We start from the raw sequence: 21,291 nt of genomic DNA, 5'->3' as shown, positions 1-21,291 counted from the left end.
GGAATGATCATGAGGAGGGGGAGGGAGCGACATCGCTGCCAATGTGCCGTGATGCACCGTGTGGAGGGAGGAGTTGCTACATGAGCTGCCAGTCGCCATGCTGCATCAGAGGAAGGTAGGAGGGAGGCTCCATACATCGTCGCCGTGTTGAAAAAGTGAGCCACCACCAGCCGCTGGGCTTTCTGCTACTGCTGCCACTCTCCGCCACGGCCTATCACGCCACCACCAATCTCTGCCAAATCCCCCCCTCAACGGCATCTCGGTCTCCATGCCGCCACGTAATTGACAGAAGCTGTTAGAAGCTTCTTACAAGCTTCTAAGGGGGCTCTCTAAGCCCCCTTTTCCATTACACTTTCACAAGCCTTTATACCCCTCCCCCGTTTTTATAAACTCCTTCCCATGGATTCCCCATAAAGCCCACTTTACCCCCACGGGTTCCTTTTAAACCCCTTTTCCATTGCAACACCCACAAGCCCCCTAGCCTGGGCTTTGAAGAGAAGAAGGGGAAGCCTATAAACCCCTTCCCACCGATCACCCACAAAGCCCATTCCTAGCCTCGGAATTTTTGAAGAGAAGAAGAAGAAGCTTATAAAGCTCCCTTCTCGCAAGACCCATCGTAAGAGCCTTTCCGTAAATAGGCTTCAAAGCCCACAAGCCATCCGTAAACCCATTCCTAGCCACCACCCTGGTTTCTTCCTAAGAAGCTCATAAAGCCCCTTTTCCGCAAGTACCATTCATCTGAAGTCCCGCGAAGGAATTTCCTATGTACAATGGGGAAAGGCAAAGATCATTAGGCTGCATACCAAGGTGAGTAAATTGCCAGACCGAGAGGGCAAACCACAAGCGGAGATCATGCCTATGATGGCCCTAAAAAAAGTCACAAGGCACGCCTACAGGAGGATCTTCTCCTAGTATATACGTGGATATTTCCCGGAGTCCACATATCTAGGTTTTATCTATTTGGATTCCACACAAAAGTATTGAATTAGTCACGATAACTTCATGGATTAGGAAGCACTCATGCATGTTCAAATTTAACTACTCAAGTTAAATGCAATTGGAAAATAAATTGGCTATTTGAACATTTACTAGAATTAGCTCTAAATATGAAAATTGGTCATTGGTATGTTAAATGGAATGAATGAAAATAACATAAGGTGCCTATGCATTTTTAGGACCTTACCAGTACGTTTCCTTTTGTGCATTCAAAAGTGACGAGCCTAGGTCAACTGTTGCCTCACTACAATGTTGAAATTATTGAGGTACACTTTTTTTTTACTAGGCATGGAAAGATTAATGGCATATTACATTTTTAGATAAATCTTCTTGGTAATGATTCATTAAGGAAGTCGTTATCACCCGTAGGAAATAGCAAAGCATGGGAATAATTCTAAGGGCTGCACTAAATAGGTTAACTCTAGCTTCAATTGGCATAAATCTCATTTAACTACGTGTAGTTAGGAAAGGATGCATGTTGCACATTCATCGCACGTAAGAATTTCATTCATTCAGAGTACGAATATTTCTTTCAGAAATGTAGTTAGGGAAAGGCTGCACGGTTCATTTTAACATAAAACCCTAAAAAGCTTAGTAGCATGAATCGTGAATCCAGGTCCTAGTAGGATCAAATGAAGCTATGTGAATTTTAGCAGGTGCTTGGTCTTAACAAGAGTAGTTAGGGATTGCGAATCTAGAGGAAATGAATCGCGTGCTTACGTGAGTTATGACGTAATGCAACTAGTTTTCCCCTCTTAGATAAAGACAATATCTTTAGGGATGGTTCGTCCTTGTCGTAAGACAAGTAAATGGGTTTACCCAAAACACCTAAATCGCAAAGGACTCATTTAGGATGGTTAAATCGATACAATATACTCCAAGTGCTAGCTAGGGTTTAGCACGTTAAGGACTTGACCTAGTTTCATGCACTTGTTACCAAGACGAACCCTTGAACCAAAGGTCCTACCCACATTCACGGAATGTAGGGACAATTGGACGCTCGATCATAAAACGATCTAAGGTTTCTACCCTAAGGATCACTCGTTCAAAATGATGAAATTCGGATTGAGTTGGAATTCCTAGGACCGAACGTTGTCGGCCTAGTGTAATTAGGAATGGGTTGGGTAAGAAGACACCCTAAACCCTGCTTCTCGTCTGGAGATAATTCTGTGACCAGAAAATGCCGTTCAATTGATGAAATGATCCCATGGAATAGATGCGACACTTGTGCAATAAGTTGCAACGTCGCATAGACTTGTGGTTTGTTCACAAGAGAGTTTTGCCATTTCTTGGAATGAGGTTGGCAAGTTCTTGCGCAAGTTTAACTTACAAGAGGATGAGTAGTCATCCTGTTACATCACCTTTCTTGGGGAAAAATTGCCAAGTAAAGGGAAATTAGGTATTTGCTTAGAAGAAAATGATCAATCAATAAATTGAAGCGACATGGTCGCCAGGATTTACTGTTAATAAAACCTAAGGTATTGGTTAAGTTGGGTTAATAGGGTATGGCCCTAACCCAAGGACAAAAGGGTGAACAAACAAAACCTTGGGGAACTTGCCAAGTCGCAATTGATCCCGGATCGAATGCTGGATGCATTCGGAGAGAAGAATTCACTCCTTAACAATTGGCCAAATAAACGACCACTGGAATTGATTGTGCTTGTAACAGTTTAGAAAGCACTGTTTGCATTGTTTGCTCAAAGAACTAAAGGATGAAATAATATCTAATGCTTCAGGTTGAAAGCCTGAAGGGAGTGGCAGCTTCAGTTACCCCCAACTGCCTGCCTAACCCTAACCAAGGGGGTTGTTGACCGCGCCGGGAACGTGGACCGAACCCGCCGCGAGAGGTCTTTCCATTGAGCTCTACTTGGAGCAGGAGGACGCTTGGGTGCCAGGGGCCTCTGGCCGTAAATCCCTCGCCTTCCAGGTCCTGCACAAGAGGCTAACGTGACTCAGGATTGGATCTCGAGGCCCGCATACTAGTCTATGGGCGGAAGCTTGGAATAGTGATCCCTGGTGGATTACTGGATAGCCTTCGGGTGGATTATGGACAAGCCTACGGGCGGAACTCCTTATATTTCAAAGATAAAATGATGAAATGATAATAAGAATTTGTCTGATATTGTTTTTCTATGTCAGTGATAAGATTACGTGAAGGAACCAGTGCTTAACAGGAGTAATTAAAGAAGCTGATTGTTATATGTCAAATTAATGTGTTAGATAATTACATAACTAAAACAAACTGAGGAAAGTGCGGAGGATAGGCCATGGGTCCATCCTACAGTTGGGTGGTCCTGGTTAGCCGGGAACTTTTCTCAAAAATCTCGAAGAACAGCGGGATGATCATCATCTTCAAAATGAATAACGAGAACGATGACCTAGAGTTACATCTTACCCTATTTTACGCTATTTTAGGGGAACGGAATGGGACTATGCCTTACGGCAGAGAGGTTGAGCCTTGCATCCCTCTCGTTTCCCATTCTCCTTGAACGAAGTGCAGCGTGAATCTGCTTCGGACCTGGCATTTCTGCGTAAAGTAGTTCGCTCAGGTCTGACGCTAGTTGCTGTTAGCTAATGACCAAATCAGGAAAACCCTAATTCAGGTCGATCCTAAGTGGGAACGGCCAGGATACTTCCGCTACGTGGTAGACGCAGGAAGACCTAGATCGCAAGTCCCGTAACATTCCATGGGAATGCTGGGCGGAGCTTTCTAGACATCCTTTCCGATGGACTGCTAAGATGTGTCCTGGATGATTCTAGTGGACACGTTACGACCCCAAAGGGTGGAGGGATATGAGGCATAGCCTAGGTGGCATGGGAACATCTGGGACTCTAGTTTAGAGGCCATGATCGCTTTCTGCAACACCCTATCGCATGAATGGGATGATCCTACCTACATGCCCTATTCGAGAATGATTGGATATGACTTCAACCATGGGAGGTGCATGGTAGATACGACTTCCCTCTTATCTACAATGTAAATGCCTCAATCCATGGAGAAAGCATGATCTTCACTTAAGGGGATCTCCATCCATCTATAGCAAGTTTCCTCAAGGACTTCTCTTCATGCCTTGACCCACCTTTATCACCACATGTAATTACCTCTACCTATTGTGAATATTATTAAAACAAAAACCTACTACAGAGGAAGAGTGGTTTTGCCACTACTCTTTTTTTATATTTGTTAACCCCAATGTAGGACAAGAAAAAAGGAAAGTAGAAATAAATTCAAGAAAATTTCAAAATGCGGATCCAATGAAGTCAACAAGAAAGAGAAAAGGCAAAAGGTGCAAAAGCAATCTTTAAAAAATACAAAAGATAGAAGGCGTAAGTTTAAATGAAAGATATCCCTAAAATTTTGTAAAAGAGCGCTAGGCCCCCTCCTATGCAAATTGTAAAATCTAAATGGGCATAGGAGAAGGGATAAGGTAAAGGGAAGGGACAAGGAAAGGAGGACCTTGGTAAAATGTCCGGTCATGTAAAAAAGGGGATGGGTACCCAAGGGATTTAGGGCTTGTATATAAACTCAAAAAGTGAATGAGAAGCTCATTCTTGGTGTGTGGCAAAATTGGCTCTCTTCTTCTTCTCTTTCTTGTGCTTGTGCTTGTGCTTGAGAGAGGGAGTGTGAGAGTGTGAGGGAGTGAGTGTGTAAGGGTAAGAGGGACTGTGGTAGAGAAGCTCTCCATCTTCTCCTCTCCTCTCCTCTTCTCTTCTCTCCTCTTGTCTTGTGCATGGGGCTATGGTGGATGGAGCTTGACGGTGGAGGGTTGAGCTTGCATCATGGATCATGGAGCTGCCGGAGTACTTGAGGGAGGAGTCTACTCATTCAGGCATCAAGTTAAGCTTACTACACTCGTAGGATATCGAAGGCGCATCGTCTAGGTGAGAGATAGCCATTAGAGCTTGCTTGAATTGCTTGAACAATAAGTGGTCCGTGGGTTTGACAGTTGAGCGTGAGCTTCCACTTCATTTCGGTTCCATTTCTGGGACCAACGGAGTCAAGCTTGAGCACTTGCACGCTTCAATTTGAGCATCGAAGTAGGGTTTCATCCCCAAACTGTTGCTTGATGTAGGTAGGAAATTTGGGAATTTGATCTTTGAAGCAAGTAAGTATTTTGAGTTTTTAATGATTAGGCGGGTAGGAAAAATCATTCAAGTACTGATTTTTTTTGCATTTAAAGTAGGATAGGACCAAGAGATTGAAGTGAATCACTTTAGGGTTGTTGCTGTAAACATGGCCAAAACACGGTAAAAACAAGAAAAAAAAGGATTTGAAATCCATTAACCAGGTGAAAGGGAGCGACGGGGGATTGAAGGTTGGACTCGAGAGCTATGGCGGGAGAGCAAGAGCAAGAAAGAGAGAGACCAGAAATGGGAACTCCAATTGTCACAATGTGTGACTGGGCCTTCCTTTATTCAAACTGTCACTAAAAGAATAAAGAATAAAGTGATGATGATGGGCGCCCGCCACCTGCACTGTGCAATGGTAGTGACTGTCAGTGTAGTAATACACGGGCGGCTAGGTAGAGGCACCTTTACCCCCAACAACCTCCCACTTAAAGACGAATTTTCCCCAGTGAGGAGTGAAAAGAAAAAGAAAAAAGATAGTACAACATGTACACATGTACAACAGGATGAGGAAAGACGTCATCTCATCCCACGCCCCATCAACCTCCTAAGGAAGGCAAAGCACTCTATAGAGAGGCTTTTCGTGAGCAGATCTGTAGGATTCTGGTCAGTCAAGATCTTGACAAGATCAACAGACTTGTCCTCAACAACCCCACGTATGAAGTGATACCTCACCTCAATGTGTTTCGTCTTTGCATGGAAGACCGGATTCTTGGCTAACTGAATAGCACTCATAGAATCCGAATGCAGTGTAGGGATAGCAGCAATACCAAGGTCAGCAACTAGACAACCCAACCACATGGCCTCCTTGCAAGCCTCAGTGGCTGCAACATACTCGGCCTCTGTAGTAGAAAGGGCCGTGCATTTCTATACCCTGGACATCCAAGAAACAACACCTCCAACATAGGTGAATACATAGCCGAAAGTGGACTTCCTAGTATCTACATGTCCTACATAATCAGAGTCACTATACCCCACAACTCCTGTATCCTGGCTGCCATAGCATATGCACATATCTGCAGTCCCCTTCAGGTACCTCATGATACCCTTCACGGCATTCCAATGCTTCTTGCTAGGTGTAGCCATATAGCGTGCCATAACACCAACTGCAAAGGCAATATCTGGACAAGTGGCTATCATGGCATACATAAGGCTGCCCACTGCGGATGCATAGGGAATCTTGGTCATCTCGGCCCTCTGCTCATCTGTTTGTGGATAATCATCCTGTGATACCTTCACATAAGAAGGCAATGGACAGCCAATAGGCTTTACATCCTGCACAAGCAGAAGCGCTCAAGGAGTTTATGAATGTTCTCCCTCTGTGACAAGTAGAGGAGTCCTTGATGCCTGTCGCATCTAATACGCATACCAAGTATGTGAGCGGCCAGTCCCAGATCTTTCATCTCAAAGCTCTTCTTGAGCTGAGCCTTAAGAGCATCTAGCTCATCATGAGCTTTGCCGACTATCAGCATATCATCCACATAGAGTACCAAAATCAATAAAGAACCATCACAGGCTTTCTTCGTGTAAAGACATGGATCCATAGCACTCTGGCTGTAGCCCTGTGACTGCATAAAGGCATCAAACTTATGATACCACTCCCTAGGTGCCTGTTTCAAGCCATAAATACTTTTCTTCAATTTGCACACTAGGTGTTGCTTGCCAGGTGTTGCAAAGCCCTTAGGCTACTCCATATAAATCTCATCATGCAAGTCCCCATGTAAGAAAGCCGTCTTGACATCCATCTGGTATAAATCCAAGTCAAGCTGAGCAACCAAAGCCAAGACTAAGCGTAGGGTGGTCATCTTAACCATAAGAGAAAAAACCTCGTCAAAGTCCACACCATGCTCCTGTTTAAAACCCTTTGCTACCAATCTAGCCTTGTATGCCGGCTTGGGGTGTCCAGGGGTAGTTTTTAGCTTGTACACCCACTTGCATGGCAAATCCTTCTTGCCCGTAGGCAAGGAAACCAAATCCCAAGTGTCATTCTTATGTAGGGAGTCTATCTCAGACTACATAGCCCTCTCTTAGGAGTGACTATCACCCCTGCGTATAGTCTCATCATAGGTGAAAGGCTCTCCTACATCTGTAACCAAGACATAATGCATCCAGGGCTAAAATCTATCAGGTGGACGTCTGTCTCTAGTAGACCATCTCACAGCAGGCTCTGTTGCCTGCCCAACTGCCTATCCAACACCCTAACCATGAGCATTTGCCTGCAGCTATAGGCTGTCCAACTAGCTATGTGGGAGCTCTCGGCTCCTCCTGAAATATGATCCTGTGGATCTCAACAACTCTCTCAGGCTGCCTATGCATTTTGTCTTCATGGAAGACTACATCATGACTGCGGATGACTTTCCACACCTACGGATCCCAGAGATGATAACCCATCTCGCCTGCATCCCCATAACCATGAAAAATGCATTTGACACTCTTGGGATCCAGCTTACTTCTCTTATCCCTGGGCACATGGCAAAATGCCTCACATCCAAAGACACGGAGATGCGCATAAGAGGGAGGTTTTCTAGTCCGTACCTCCTCTAAAACCTGGAAATCCAAACCGCTAGAGGGTGATCTGTTTATGACATGCACAGCTGTACTAACTACCTTAGCCCAAAAGCTATGTGATAGGCTTGCATGGCTAAGCATACTGCATACACGCTCCTGGATGGTTCTATTCATCCACTCAGCCAAACCATTTTAGGGGGGGTGTAGGGGGCGGCCAACTAACGCTTAATACCCCTCTCATCACATAACTACTCAAAAGCACGTGAGACATACTCACCCCCATTATCTGTCCTTAGGCATTTTAGCCTATACCCAGACTGGTTCTCAACCAATGCAAGCCATCTCTGAAACACAGTCAAGACATCGGATTTCAGCTTAATGGGATAAGCCCAAACTTTCTATGAAAAATCATCTATGAACGTAACAAAATACTTTGCACCACCCATAGACTGACAATGCATAGGCCCACAGACATACGAATGTATCAATGCCAAGGGCTCACTCATGCGTGGCCTACCAGACTTCTTATGCATAGACCTAGTCTGCCTGCCATAAAGACAATGCTCACATGAATCAAAACATGCATAATCAAGGGGCGGTAAGTACTGCAAACTAGAAAGCACTTTCATTCCCTTCAAAGACATATAGCCCAAATGGGCATGCCAAAGAGATACATGTGGGATAGAACCCACAGACAAAACATGATCAAGGGAAGAAGCTGATACAATCAAGGGGTATAGACTACCAACCTTGGCACCTCTCGCAATCACAAGTCTTCCACGAGTGATCTTCCATGCAGAGTCTCCAAAACATACATGATATCCTGCGTCATCAAGTTATCCAGCTGACATGAGATTGCGTGTCAAAGCAGGTACATGATGTACATCCTGCATAACAAAATTGCTGCCAGAAGGCAACTGCAGCCTAACATCACCAATGCCCACAATAAGAGAGCTGTCATCACCCAAGTGCACAGAACCCGAAACAGTACAGTATGAATGAAACCACTCTCGACGAGGTGTCACATGAAAGGATGCACCTAAGTCCAAGAGCCAACATTGTGCATACATAGAGTGTATTTCTGTCATCTGCGAAGCACTAGAAGAAGCTGCTATGATATAATCATCATCATCAACATTCTCAGGCAGCATAACATTGATCTCTTCAATTTTAACACTGGACTTTGCAGGTACTATGCTGCGATCAGAAGACTTATCTTGCACTTTGTCTTTCCCCTTATCTTTGCACCTTTCATTGTGCAATTCATGGCATTGTGGCCTAATATGGCCCTTTTTCCCACAATGGTGACAAGTAACATCTGCATTTCTGCCACAGGATTTGCTATGTGACTTCCCACAAGACTTGGACTGAGATTTTTGAGAATCCCGTCCACGGCCACTACCACTACCATGCTTTCCATATCCATCATTCCTTCCTCTAACTGTCATAGCATGAGACACGCGAGAGGCATCCAAATTCTTACGGTTAACCTCTTCCTGCAAAAGAGCACTCTCAACATCAGATAATTTCAAGGTAGCAGTAGAGGCACATAATGCAGTGCGGAATACATCCCATGACTCATTAAGAGTACCAAGCAAGAAAAGAGGAGTGACATCCTCTGCAAAAGTGATTTCCTCCGAAGTCAAGTTCTTGAGTATAGCATGGAACTGGCTCAAGTGAGCAAACATAGTCACATTCTCCTTCATGCGTAGATCCATAAGCTGCTTGAGCCAATACATCTGACTCGCTGGACTTTTCTTGTCATAGAGATTTTTTATCTTTTCCCACAACTACCATGCACTCTGTTCTTCCTCAAAGACATTATAGTGAACCTATTCTGTGAGAGACAATACAATAGTGGACTTGCATAACTCATCAAGCTCAAGCCATTCTTCATCTAGCATAGTTGCAGGAGGATGTCCGCTTAACCTCAAAGGTTTGATCCGCGATTTCTACACCAACACCTGCCAAATCTAGCTCTTCCAATAAGAGTAATTCGTACCATCAAGCTTAATGATGTTGAAAATAGCATGATCAGTGAACGAACTCGCCATAATGCAGGCTAGAAGACTGTAGACAGTTCAAAACTGCTTCATGTTTACTGCAGAAAATGACCAAAAAATCACCAAAATCGAGGAAAAATGGCAAAGAAAGTGGAACCAAAGCTGCTGCCCACCAAGTACTAGTGAAAGTACATCATTTCAGAGTGTTTCAGCATGAAAAATCCATGTCAGTCCATACATATATACTTGTTGTAATAAATTTCAAATTTCAATAAAAGAGAGCTAACAGTGCCAAAATTGGATTCCAAGGCAATCAGATACTGCCAAGACCAAAGCCTACACCATGTGGACATAGCATAATCATATGACTATCGATAAGCATGAATCCAACACCCAAGTATGTCATACAAACATCTGCCAGTGAGTAGGCACAACCCCCAGGCAACAAGGCAAAGTGTTCCTGCCACTACCAAAACTTGACACAAGTAGGTGTCAGTTCACAAAGATACGGATCCAAAACTAAGACTTAGCTCATAAGCATACAATGAACCAAGACATATAACGTATCATCCCAAAAGGTAAGAAGTCCCAAAGTCTCAAGTGTCTGTTAACTGCTCAATAGCATGTAACGGCTTAATGCATAAAAATACCACCTGCTCAATGTCTGATAAGCATTCAAGAATGCTCCCACTGGCACAAAATCCATATGTATGAGCTCAAGAGCTCAAGCCAAGGCAAGACACAGTGCCAATGACATAAGTCCAAGACAATACATCAATAGTACATCCCGAAAGTAGAGCATCCGTATGTAGCATCCATAAGCATGTAAGACATCAAGTACATCCCAAGATACAACTCTGGCAAGCCAATAAATAGCTCAAGTAAGCTTTGAGAATCCAAGGTCAAGCCAAGATCGAGCTCTAGTAGCAATAGGCTCCAAACAATGTAACTAGCATGTAGTAATGGCATAGGCTAAGCATGTCAAGACCGGTCAGACATAAGCAACATACATGCCATAAGTACATCCAAGATGGAGTATCCAAATGCTTTGCAAAGCGAGCTCAAGCTCAACCAATGATCCTGAATCAAAACCAAGCTCTATGTTGAGCCCCAAGTGTCAATACATCACCATATATGCCCAAAACATAGCTCGAAAAGCATAGGCATAAGTATACATGAGTAAAATGACTTCAGCCCAATTGTGTATAGTAGTGATTTACTATTCAAAACTGAGAATTTCAGCACCAAAATCACTCCAAATGGTTGCCAAACAATAGGCATGCATTCCCCTAACATCCGGGTATCAAACGGGACCAACCATGCATCAAATGACAATGCCAAACAAGCTGTAGCATCAAATGTCAGTGTAACACTATCATAAACTGCCTCTGGACTGTTATGACAATCCCAAAACAGTGTTAAATCAGTCCAAATGCTATGCCAACACATCAACCATCAAAACCAAGCATCAAAGCATGTTCATATGCCCGAAATGGAGCCTTTCCAAGTGCCAATGGAGGGGGAGAGCTACTGTTGTGATTGTCAATCTTGAAGACACATATGGGAGGGGTGCATGATTCTGCCAACTGTAAATGCTAGTCTTGGGGCTACAAAAAATGGTCGCCAAGTTTCGGAGGGGTCCGGTTAAAGCCAACGAAGGCCTCAAACAAGCTCCAGCAAGTCTTGTTCAAAGGCAAGTGAGATATGAAGTAAGGGAGATTCAATGTTGGCTGCCCCAATCTTGTTTACAGCCTATGAGACCTAAGAACTAAAGTAAACCCTAAAGAAAATGATCAAATACCTTTGATGTAATGCCCTGAAGGTGCCCAACAATGCCGACAAGGTGCTCGGGAAGTCGGGGAGTGACAGGAGCTCGAAGGAGTGAGATATGGCTGCTGGGAAGGAGACCCAATGCAAGTAGGGAGTCAATGGGATGCTGAGAATGCCACGAACCAAGCTCAAGAGTCAGAAAGCAAAGCTCTGATATCAGTTGAAAGGGAGCGACGGATCGAAGGTTGGACTCAAGAGCTATGGTGGGAGAGCAAGAGCAAGAAAGAGAGAGACCAGAAATGGGAACTCCAACTGTCACAATGTGTGACCAGGCCTTCCTTTATTCAAACTGTCACTAAAAGAATAAAGAATAAAGTGACGGTGACGGGCACCCGCCACCTGCAGTGTGCAGTGGCAGTGACTGTCAGTGTAGTAATGCACGGGCGGCTAGGCAAAGTCACCTTTACCCCCAACACCAGGCAAGAGCATGAAATGAGAAACACTCGGGCACTAGAATGAGGAGTTAAAACCCAAGGAAGAGAAGAGGGGGTGAATACTTAGTTTTAGTCTCTAGAGAGAGAGAGAGAGAGAGAGAGAGAGAGAGCCTTAGAGAGAAGAGAGAGTTCCAGGGCAAGGCATGGATAGATCATCGCATATAGGAATTTTCCAATTGTGTCACCTATACAAACCTTGCCCCTTGTATATTCTAACATTTTGGAAGCTCGTGTGGCTTGGCATGCCCAAAATCATTGCCGGCAATTCCATTTTCACCTTGTTGAGAACAAGGCCATTGGAATCAGACACACTTGACATGGTTCGATTCCTAGAATCAGGCTTGAATGTCTAATTTTGGATAATCAGATGGTCCAATTTTGGAAACTGGGACCACTCAGACACCACCCAACCCATCCAATCGGACATGCGGCTCATCCAATTTGGAAAATCAGATGATCGGATAGTCAGATCGTCAACTATTGAATAATCACGAATTGGACGCTCTGTGAATAGTCCAATTTTGATAATTGGACATTGCACATTAGAACAAAATCTGATAGGAAATTTGCTAGATCCAACACATCCCATCGGGCTAGGTGGAGCATCTCTTAGTGTAGGGAAACCTCTCGACAGCCTTCTAGATGCATTTGATGGCTCATTGAGCCTCCTGACTACAAAAACTGTGACCTGATGACCTAAAAGCAATAACTAGCAAATTCGCTAGCTATCCACCCATATAGAGCCTCAAATTGACCCACAGACCCTGATTGCACCCTAACCAAGCTAAGAGATGCATTAAGGCATGGGAGAACCCATGAGAGCGGCTAGCAATCGCACTTAGAGCTATATTTGGCCAAAAATGAAATGAGAGAAGAGCAAGAATTGCATTCAACATTCATTGTTCTACATTTGCACCCCACCTTGTTTGTCACTAGAAGCGCACTTGAAAGGTGAAAGCCTGATTTCACACCATGCACGAAAGAATCATCATACAAACATTGAGTGGACATAAATTGAGGGTTGTTTGTAATAAAAAGGAAAACACTCAAATATAACAAGCAAAACGAACCCACTAATAAGAGATGACCCTCAAATCTAGACAAATGATTGAGAACCCTAGCTAGTAGGGCCAAGAGAGAGCCAACACAGAATGCCAGAGGCATCAACAAACTGACACCATTGGAGGTGCAACATTGCTTGACTTAATCAACCTCATCGACCACCTAGTGGAATAAGAATCCACAGCATGTTAGGACCCAGCTCCAATTGCGAGAGTGATGAGATCGACTTGGGAGATTTCCTAGAACAAATACGACTTACAAACCACGTTGAATCACCATGATAGGCCATCAGAAGACATCATAATAGACCTTGAGGAGGAGAGGAGATTAGCATGACTAGCACTACAGAAGATAGCAGCTTACAACCACAAAAACAATAAACTAGGATGTTGCAGCAAGACATTGAGATGCAGGAAGTCCAACCTCTTTTAACTCTAGCCAATAGAAATCATATGGGACCTAAAGCAAAAAGGAGAGAGCACTAGAGTCAAATTTGACACTGTGAGTGAGCTTCTCACGAAGCATCTCATAGACAATATGTCTCCAAAGAAAAGTGTAGCAGCCTTAGCAACCTTGCTACTCACAAGATTAGGAGTCACCCAAGGCTCCAAAAGCTAGTTGAAAATCCCAGTGGGTCATGAAGCTATTTTGAGTAAGTTTATGAGGCTAATGACCTCATAGATCTTTCCCAAGGCTTACAGCTTTTGGTCTTTGCCTAAGAGATAAGGGTAGGACATGGTACACCAACTTAGATGAGGTAGAGAGCAACAACTTCAACAACCTCAAGAATCTCTTCATCAAGAGGTTCTCTGAGGCTGGGTATTCCGACAATCTCATAGTTAGGTTGATAAATGTCAAGCAGAAGGACAAGGAGGACATCAGGGACTACGTTACTCACATGTGGAGTCTCTTCAAGAGAATCTTGACCAATTAGTGACCCATTGAGAGAGCGGTCTCCACAGTCTTTGTGAACATAATTCGTAGTGAGGAACTCTATAAGGTCTTTGCATGTAACTCAAGCTTTCCGCAAGACATGCTAGCTAGGGTCTTCAAAGAGGCCATATGAGTGGATGACTATCTCAAAGAGAGAAGGTCTAGGAACTCAAACCAAGACGACACTAACTCCAGATTCTTAGAGAGAACCATGACATCTGGAAAATGGTCAGCTCTGGGCATCCAAGATAAAGGGAAAAGCATTAACCAAAGCCAAGACTTAGCAAGGTTGCAAGAGATAGTAAGGAGACCTACGTGCCCACATGTCCAACACAAGCATTGTGGTGTAAAACACCTCCTGGTGCAGGATGTCAAGATCCTAGGTCCCGACCTTACGCCAATTGCAGTAGGTTCCAGTCATGACACCATGCATTGTAGGCTACCAAGGAGGATTCCATACTCTCAAAACTGCACAACCAGTGTTAACCCCAACAAGAAGAAAGCAAAGGGAAATAAAAAAGACGCAGGGCAAAGGCAGAAAAAAGGTAGCTCGACTGAAGAAAGAAGAGGAGAAAAGGCCAAAAGCACAAGGGCAACCTTAAAAAGTCCAAGGCAAATGCAAAAGGGGAAATGTGCATTTTAAAATACAAATGCACACCCTGAAATCTTGTAAAAGAGTACCAGGCGTTGGAAAATACGGAAAGCTAAAACAGAAGACAAAGACAAAGGCTAAGGCAAAGAGAAATGGAAGACAAAGGCGCACAAGGAAAAGTGCAAGTCAAAACTTTTGTAAAAGAACGCAAGCGCATCATGGTTTAATTTAAGGAGTGCCAGGCTCTCACCTGTGCAATTTGTAAATGTAGACGGACGGTGGAAAGGAAGCTAGGAAGATAGAAGGACAATGGGAAAAAGGGCCTAGGCTACGGCCGGCCATGTAAAAAAGGGGAAAAGGGGATGACCGCCCAAAAAGGGATTTAGGGTTTTGTATATAAAGTTGAAAAGTGAATGAGAAGCTAATTCTTGTGTGTGGCCAAAAGTAGCTCTCCTCTTCTTCTTCTTCTTCTTCTTCTTCTTGCTTGCTTGAGCTTGTGCTTGAGAGAGGGAGTGTGAGAGTGTGAGGGAGTGAGTGTGTGAGGGTGAGGGACCAGGGAGGAGAATCTCTCCATCTTCTCCTCTCTTCTTCTCTTATCTTCTCTTGCTCGCAGCAATGGAGCTTGGAGTGTGGAGCTTGGGGATGGAGCTTGCTAGAAGCTTGCACTTGGATCGTGGAGCTACCGGAGTGCACGAGAGAGGAGGTAACTCAATCGGCATGGAAGTAAGCTCACTACACCCATAGATATGGATGGCGCGTCAGCTATGTGAGAGATAGCCATTAGTGCTCGGCTTGGAACGCTTGAAACAATAAGTGGTCCGTGGGTCTTGGTGGTTGAGCAAAAGCTCCCACATTTTGGTTCCATTGCCGGGACCAACGGATTCAAGCCTTGAGCGCTTGCACACTTTGAATCAAGCATTGGAGTAGAATTTTCCCCGAACCATACTTGAGGTAGATAGGTAGGAAGCGAGGGAGTTTGAAGAGGTATTTGATCTCCTTAGCAAGTAGGTTTTTGGTTTTTTGGATTTGGAAAAGCATGTTGAAGTAGTGTAGGTGATTGCTTTGTGATTTGTATGCGTTTAGGATAGGAAAAAACAAAGAAAAAGAAGCAAACAGTAGGGTTTTCTGTTGTTGTATAATAGGCTAAAACAGGGAAATAGGGGCACAGATCCTTGGAGTGCCATTTGAGTCGAGCACCATAGTGATTCCAAGCATGTCTGGCATTTCCTTGTAGTGTTTTGTACCTATTTGGAAGGCGTTGGATGATTCGGTGGAGTAGACATTGACCTAGAGGCATCGCGCACAACTCGCGGGCCGCCGTCCATGCCGTCACACCAAGCCGTCCGAGTCCCAGAATCGGACCACCCTCCCGATCCGATTTCCAAAATCGGACCAGCGGACCAATCCAGAATCGGACCAGTCCAGAATCAGACCAGTCCCGGAATCGGACCAATCCCAGAATCAAACCACTCCGAAAATCTGACAACTTTTTCAATCCGATTCCCAGAATCGGATCAGTCCCAGAATCGGACCGTCTGACTACTAGAATCGGACCACCCTGTCCAATCCGATTCCCAGAAACAGACCACTTTGAAAATCGGACCACTTTTTTTATCCAACTCCCAAAATCGGACGTGACCAAAATCGGATCACTGGGCTAATCGAACCAACCCAAAATCGAACGTTCGATTTTGATAATTGGACTCCTGAAAATTGGACATCTGAGAATCGGACAAAAAACTGTCAAAATCAGACAGGTATCTCAAACACAAATTTTGACGCATCTAAACTCTGAAATCGACCCCAAAGGCTACGTAGAGCTAAAGGCACATCACAGATCCGTCTAAGCTGAAACTTAGAGCAAGTAGTTCAAAATTTGGCTACAAACAATTCTCCAAATTGTGCATGATGTTTACCATAACAGCCCTATGGGCCAAGGGGGACTCCCCCCCCCCCCCGAACCCCCGCAGAGGGGGCTCTGTCCCCTCTGCACCTCGCCCAAGTAGGTTGGAGGGAAAACGTGCGTCGTGACAAGTCCTCCAAATTAGACCCTAGTGTAGTAATGGCTCTACACGAGCATGGATCCTCACTTATAAAAGAGCAACCAAAAGCCTATACCCGAACAGAGAGAAATAGAGACCCTAGAACCTCAACGGGCCAATCTAGCCATCCAGGGCAAAAAGGCCACACCACAAGAACACATGTACATTGTGTTCAAACTGCATCTAGTCGAAGCAGATTGCAACATCATCAAGCTATCAATGCGAGGATGACTAGACATGACAGTCCTGAACGATAGATGTACCTTGATCAATGCTGCACAAATGACCCAAGACCTCAGTAGAGAATCCACATCTGACTGTGCAGTTAGGGACTCAAAGGCATTTGTCAAAAGGCTTAAATTTACAAGCCAAGACCCGAAAGATGAAGACATAGTACCACCTGCTTATCTTAGGGTCAAACTCACTATGAAAAGAGAGCATACTATCGATGCTCTAATTGATGAAGGAGCATATTTTAACATCTTGACCTATGAATCATGGACCCTACTAGGCCAACCAGAGCTCACACCGACTAGTGCAACTCTTAGCCCTTATGGGGGACACCCACAAGCACTCATAGGAAAGTGCAAAATCCTTGCGACAATTGAAACGGAAAGCTTGCCTATCCTATTTCATGTTCCTCTAAATAGTGCTAGCTGGGGGAAAGAAACCCTCCTAGGAAGACCCTTCAAAAGGGTGACCAAGTGTGAGGCCGATTATGTAGCACAGAGGATACACCTGACACTACCGGGTGTGAGGATAGTCACAACCTTTAGCAAGGGTGACCTCATCAAACCTCGAGGGAAAGGCAAGCAAGGTGCTGACATAACAGTCAAGCTTGCTGACGAGAGCAAGGACTTGTTGGAAGAGTTAATACAAGCACAGGTCGAACAACGAGAACCAGTGAGTGAGGTGTTGAGATATCATGCTCCACTCGTGATATACCAGAGTGACCATTGTGTATTTATATCACCGACTTGTTAGCTGCAGATGCGGTTGGTACACCGCCCATGAATAATAGCTACATGACAGCTATCCTTATCTACTCTAGTTTGTGGCTCAGTTAGTATGCCACCTTAGTTAGTTGAGTTTGGTTTGAGACCCATATATAGGGTTGTTCTATTTCTCTGTACTAGAGTTCTTTTTGGGTTACACAACTAAGAAAAGGAAAACTGTTTTCAACCTCCACCTTTGTGTGTATTCCCCTATTGTGCAAGTGAGAAAGCTACAAGTGAGACTCCTTCCTTCTCTCCCACAATCTTGACATGGTATTAAAGCCTGGTTCGTGGTAAGGAGCTCAAGAAAGCAAACCAAGTTTGCAGTGTTCTGGTAAGAGGACCAGTGTTGCTTTTATTTTTTGAGTTTGGGAGCAAGTCTCTACAGGTAGCACAGCCGGAAAGTGCAAGAGTGCATTGTCTCAAATTAAGACGCCCTTCACAATGTAGCAAGAGGGCAGTATATGCTATGGGCAAGGGCTTTAGCCCTTGGTTTCCCTGTTTTTTTGATTTGAAGCCACTTCGAGGCCTGTTTTGGAGGCGGAAGTTTTCCGCACGCACTCAGGAAAAGGCCCAGTTTTTTGCTGTGCGACCACTGTTCTACAGGTCGGTGAAAAGTACCGTAGAAATTGCATCATATGCCTATGCGTAGAGACATTGGGAGTTACAGAATCATCCTTGTTGCCTGTTGATGCAAAATCATCACTAGGAAGTGACTGTGTGGTCAAATACCACTTTCGTCAGTTTTGCAGATTTTCCCTTGTGAGGCTGAAGCTGTGTTTTTTGCAATGACAGAATTTTTTGCAGTGTTCTGTAATGGCGTCTGATTCTCTTTCACAGATTGTCACTGAAAAGCTTGACAAGAACAACTTCCAAGCATGGAAGTTTAGAATGACCAATTTCCTTATGGGAAAAGGATATTGGGAATTTGTTCTAGGAAATGAAGAAGAACCAGTTCTTCCTGATGTTCCCAATCAACAGCAAATGCAGGCATTTAAAGGCTGGCATGAGAGAGCTAGGAAAGTTATGTACTGGCTATCTATCAGTATTTCAGACTCTATGATTGTGCATATTCAGGATGCAAGTACGCCAAAGGAGGCATGGGATACTTTGTCAAAAATGTATAGCAGAAATACGCAAGCCAGGAAAATGCAGCTCAAGCAAGAGTTGCACAATGTGCAAAGAGAAAGTATGAGCATCAATGACTACCACATGAAGGTGAAGAAGATTACTGATGCACTTGCTTCCATTGGGTCGCCAGTGGAAGATGATGATTTAGTTTCTGTGACCTTGAATGGTCTAGGAAAGGATTATGCATAGTTTTGAACATCCATTTCTGTCCGTGAAAGATTTCCTGACTTTGAGGAGTTGATTGCTCTTCTAATTTCTGAGGAGCAGAGAAATGATGGTGCAGCTTCTTCAGGAGGAACTTCAAAAGAAGCTGTCTTCTACTCAAATGCTAGAAGAGGTAGAGGCAGATGTAGAGGAGGCCGATCTAGAGGCCGTGGTAGAAATCAGAATATGTAGCAAACTCAAGAAAACCAGTCCTATGGAGGAGGACATGGTAACTCTAGAGGCAAGGGGAGCCAAAGAGGTCGTGGTGGATGGCAAAGAGGCCAAAATGCAAACAGCAATGTTGAATGCTATTATTGTGGTAAAATGGGACGTATGGCTAAAGAATGCTATAGAATGCAGAATGACATTATGAATGGAAAATTGTAACAAGGGAATTATGCATCTTCTAGTAGACAGGGTGATGACAAAAATGAGCATTTGTTTATGGTGCAGTATATGACCAATTCTGTGACAAGTGCAGAAGAAAGCAACGATATATGGTATGTTGACTCAGTGTCAAGATTGTGGGAGAGAAGAAAGGATTCTCACTTGTAGCTTTCTTGCTTGCACAATGGGGGAATACACACAAAGGTGGAGGCTGAAAACAGTTTTCCTCTTCTTAGTTGTGTAAGCCAAAAGAACTCTCATACAAAGAAATAGAAGAACCCCATATATGGGTCTCAAACCAAACTCAACTAACTAAGGTGGCATACTAACTGAGCCACGAACTAGAATAGATAAGGATAGCTGTCATGTAGCTATTATTCATGGGTGGTGTACCAACCGCATCTGCAACTGACAAGTCGGTGACATAAATGCACAACGGTCACCCTGGCATATCACGAGTGGAGCTCGATATCTCAACACTCCCCCTCGAGTTCAATCCCAATTCAAGCACACCAAGCAGGTCTCTGAACTTGCGCAGCTTCTCTGCACCCAATGCCTTCGTAAATATGTCAGCTACCTGATCCTTTATGCTGACATAAACTAGATCAATAAGACCTAGTAAAACCCTCTCCCGCACATAGTGATAATGCACCTCAATGTGCTTTGTTCTAGCATGATAGACTGGGTTATTTGCCAAGTGTATATTGCTCATGTTGTCACAATAAATGACAATTGGCCCATCTGTAGGCTGATGCATATCATAAAGTAGCTTATGCAACCAAGCTACCTCACATGCAGCCATTGCTGCACCCCTGTATACTCGGCCTCTGTGCTCGACAAGGCAACTGTAGGCTGTTTCTTGCTGCTCCAAGTGACTGCAGCACTCCCAAAAGAGAACACATATCCACTGGTAGATCGTCTATCAGAAATACTACCAGCCCAATCAGCATCAGTGTATCCATACAGCTGTATCTGAACCCCAGTCTCATAAAATAGTCCATACCGCAATGTGGACTTCACATACCTGAGTATGCGTCTAGCCGCATCCAAATGCGATTTCCTTGGAGCTTGCATAAACTGACTTACCAATGCAACAGCATAGCTCAAATCTGGCCTGGTAATAGTCATATAAATCAAACTTCTTACTATGCGTCTGTACATAGTAGGGTCTTCTAGAAGCTCACATGCATCTGTGCTCAGCTTCACATTCTGCTCCAAAGGAACTGAAATAGGCTTACAACCTGTCATCCCATATTTGGACAGCATGTCCAATCCATACTGCCTCTGCAAGAGCTGTATCCCACTTGGTGATCTAATCACCTCAATGCCAAGAAATAACGTAGCTCTCCCAAATCCTTTATCTCAAACTTTTGCTTCAATAGCATTTTCACATGAAGGATATCTTCGTCACTGTCACCTATCATAATCAAATCATCAACATAAATGACGAGTAGCATAATACCTTTCTCTGTTTTTCTCACATAAAGTGAGAAGTCTGCCTTGGAAATCTGAAAGCCAATAGTGACAAGATATTGTCCTATCTTGTCAGACCATGCTCTAGGTGCTTGCTTCAAGCTATACAGTGCTTTCTTCAATCTGCAAACAAACTCAGGATGAACAGCATGCACATAACCTGGTGGCTGCTCCATATAGACCTCTTCTTGCAAATCACCATGCAAGAAGGCATTATTTACATCCATCTGATGTAAAGACCATTCCTTTGATGCACCCATAGCAATGACTGCTCTTACGGTTGCCATCCTTGCAACCGGATTGAATGTTTCTTCATAGTCAATGCCATATGTTTGTGCATACCCCTTGACTACTAATCTTGCCTTGTATCAGTTCACAGAACCATCTTCATTGTGCTTCACCTTATAAACCCACTTACAGCCAATTGCATTCTTACCTTTAGGCAAAGGTACCAATTCCCATGTAGCATTTGCTTCCAAGGCATCCATTTCTTCATCCATGGCTTTCTCCCATTTTTCTTTTCCCATGGCTTGCTCAAAAGAAGTGGGTTCTGGTTCCTGTATCACATTGACC

This window comes from Lygodium microphyllum, chromosome 19, assembly GCF_053477565.2.
Source record: "Lygodium microphyllum isolate KBCC chromosome 19, Lygodium_microphyllum_v1.1.10, whole genome shotgun sequence".
Lineage (NCBI taxonomy): Eukaryota > Viridiplantae > Streptophyta > Polypodiopsida > Schizaeales > Lygodiaceae > Lygodium > Lygodium microphyllum.
This window is presented reverse-complemented; position numbering follows the sequence as displayed.